Source organism: Rhodnius prolixus, unplaced genomic scaffold (genome assembly GCF_049639745.1).
Source record: "Rhodnius prolixus isolate KJV_2025 unplaced genomic scaffold, Rpr scaffold_5, whole genome shotgun sequence".
In the NCBI taxonomy this organism is placed as follows: domain Eukaryota; kingdom Metazoa; phylum Arthropoda; class Insecta; order Hemiptera; family Reduviidae; genus Rhodnius; species Rhodnius prolixus.
In genome coordinates this window covers 18,728,908-18,732,273 of record NW_027411624.1, presented here as the reverse complement: position 1 = coordinate 18,732,273, position 3,366 = coordinate 18,728,908, and positions in this window count along the sequence as shown.

Below are 3,366 nucleotides of genomic sequence, written 5' to 3'. Positions count from 1 at the left end.
GTTTCATTAAGAGGTTATTAATTATTAATTCAATAATTTTGCACTTTCTAATTAATAAAAAAAAAAAATGCGTTTTAAGTCTTTGTAGTTGATTTGAAAACATACTAATTTAAATTAATTCCAGGAGTTATTTGTTTCCACATCAAGCTGTCACCAAACATATCCACTTTGTTCTCGTTCCCAATATTTTCTAATATTATTGTAAGTGGTGGCAAAACTTTCGACATTAATTCGTCTTTGTAAAAAAACTATCACAAATTGTTTCAATAATCATTTTAACTTTTGCCTAAATTTGTTCCTAATTAACTTATCTTGCCTGTTATTATTGTTTAAAGAGTAAAATTTATATTTAGTTCCTAAAGGTGTGAATATAGTTTATCGTACTAACTCATTCAGATAGTTGTCTTCAATTTCATAAATAAATTCTAGTAGAAATTCTTTTATTGTTATCACATAGCAATACGTTATAAATTTATTTTGTGCCCAGTGTTGGCCAATACCAGTTATTTCTAAACATGTTTTGTATGTTTTTGTAAACTATAGTATAAAATACTATTGATCTAAAATGCAAGTAACCTCTTTTATCACCTTGTATCTATGTGTCTTTTTTGCCAAACCTGTACATGTTCTTCCAGTTTTATCTAATTTTCATTCTTCCAAGTTACCTAGATTCTTGAGCCAGATGTTGCTTTTTAGTGTTTTTTCTTTTTTCAAATTAGTTACTGAAGATTTCAAAAACCAATAAAATGTTAATTTTATCAGTTTCTTAATTGACCGAAAAAAAAAAAATCCGCAGATTTTATTATTTTGAAACTTTAGCATTACTGCCTCTTAAAATTGTATGTAAATTAAATTCATGCCCTAGTAAAAAAGATGTATAACTTCGAGGGGAATTTACGATGCATAAAATAGTCGTAAGAATTCAAGTGCTGTACAAATTTAAATTTTGTGAAAGCCGTAGTTTCACTTTTTGAGGTACCTTTTAACTTTTGTTAAGTGTAAGAGGTTATTTTCAAAAACCTTGTTTCTTTTTTACTTGACGCAAATTTCAAAAAGCTTTAATTACTAATTAATTACCGTTTAAGTTTGGTTCTGTAAGGTTTGATTGCTGATTCAACTATTTTTATTAAATTTAATATTTTTTAATAGAAAATCTTTTTATCCTCGCAATTTAATTTTATTAAAAAATAATAATTTTTGTGAGGCGCTAATGGCTACAGACGTCGATGCGCCGGGAAAAAAAAAATTTGTGGGAAAATAAAAGTCCTAAATATAGCATATGCAAAATTCTCGTCATGTATAAGATTTTAGTCCCCGTAATGCTTCAGTTTATTAACTGCCATGATTTTTTACCCTAAAGGTTCTTCAGAGATCTAAGTCATATTAATTTTTTTAAAGACTATTTTCCCGAATTTCTTTCTGTAAAAAATACAGAAACATCGAAATCGAGACTCCAATTTTTTCATTTTATTGGCAACGTTTCGGTAACCTAAATTATCTATTTCTAGTTAACTTTTGACTTTTATTGAACATTGCCTTTACTCAAAGAAACTAGGCACTTCTCACTGAGTTATCTTTCTTATTGGCTTCAATGATATTGATAGATTTTTGTTTTCATTTCTAATTTTTGCATCTTTAATAAATTTATATAAATACTAAATGATGATTTTGTCCTGTTGCAGTATGAAATGACATGTACTTAGCCTAAAACAAAAAACCTGTCCTTCAGATTGATGATTTTTTTTTTTGAGACGACTCAATAAAGTGGCAAATAATTCACAATTCTTTTAGTTATTATGTCAAAAAATAAATACGATAATAAGACTTATTTATTTAAAAAATTGCATTGTCTTGTCTCACTAGTTTTTTTGTTTTTGTTTTGATTTTCCAAATGGTATATACCTTACATTTAATATTTATTATTAATCTTGTGATTTTTTTTATGTAGCTTTAGAAAACAAGAGAAGTTCTCTCTTGTAAATTAATGTATCTTTTATACATATGTACATAATCGTTGCATACATATAAAAAATTTAAAAATTCATATATCATATATTTTGGTTATGTCTTTTAAATATTAAACTTATACATGTTTTTTCTATCTACTATATATAAAAAAAAGAAGGTATTTGTTAGTTTAAATATAAACAAAGCAATTTTTGTTTTAATATATAGGAACCATAATTTTGCTCATTTAATTTGATTATTAGAACAAATCTTACCATTGTCTAAACATTGGAAGAGATTCGGAAGTCTGACAATGCTGTTTTAACTTGGGATCATAATTTTAAAGTTAATATCTTTCATGTTGGTAAAAGCAAACGTAACATTACAATTGCCGGGCATTATTTAAAATCCCAAATGTCTTTATAGGCAAAATTTAATCTTGGAAAATGCTTACAAAAAGTAAGTACCTTTGTTCATATTGTTATTATAATAATCATTATTATTTTGTTGCTCTCATAACTCTTATTCACTCCACAACTCTGCTACCAGACGTTTCTTTAACTTCATGTCCGTAATACATTATCTTAAAAAACAACGTACCGCTTTCCTCGGCGATAGTCCGTGTTTCACTATCTCGTTACTGAATGCGCAAGTCATGTTATGGAACTGTCTCATCGGTTTGATGCACCTTCTCTTTTCTATGCTATCTCTGTACACTACATCTGGCCGATTGTTGAAGATCGAATGGCCAATTTAGACTATTTGGGCCAGTTCAGCAAGTGCCGCGTTCCTCAAGAAGACTGGGCAATATAGTACAGTTCTTTTAGGAACAAGAACTAAGTTAAGTTCTTTGTTCGGTGGATAATCACTTCCATTCTGACGAGTTTCAGCAGAGTGCAAAGTTGAACCTTCCTAAGGGACCGATGGCCTAACACCCTACGTATCAGAGACACTAGGTTCCACACCACCACTTGATCGCGAAGAGGATCCTCCCTACTTCCCTCCTTGAGTGTAAGTTTACTTGTTTAAACTAAGCTATTTGCGCTTTACTGGGTATGATGTCACTGACTAACAACGCTGAACACTCACTAAATTTTTGAACGATGTCCAAGTCGGGCAGTTATGATTTTTTTTAAGATTACCGTCAATATGAAAACTACCATTAGAAAGATAAGTGAAAAGACTGGGCTAATATTTTAATTGCTAAATTTGTAATGGCTCTATAATATTTTTTTCCTTAGAAATATCCATGATAAGTGAGTCTTTTATCTTAACGAATGGCAGAATAATAATAAGTATAGTATCCCGTTATTATCAGGTCAATAAGGTGTCACTTCTATTTAAAAACATATAAAAATATGTCGACCCTTAAGAAATGACCAAGAAAAGAGCGAGCAGGGATGACCCGACCTCTTTCTC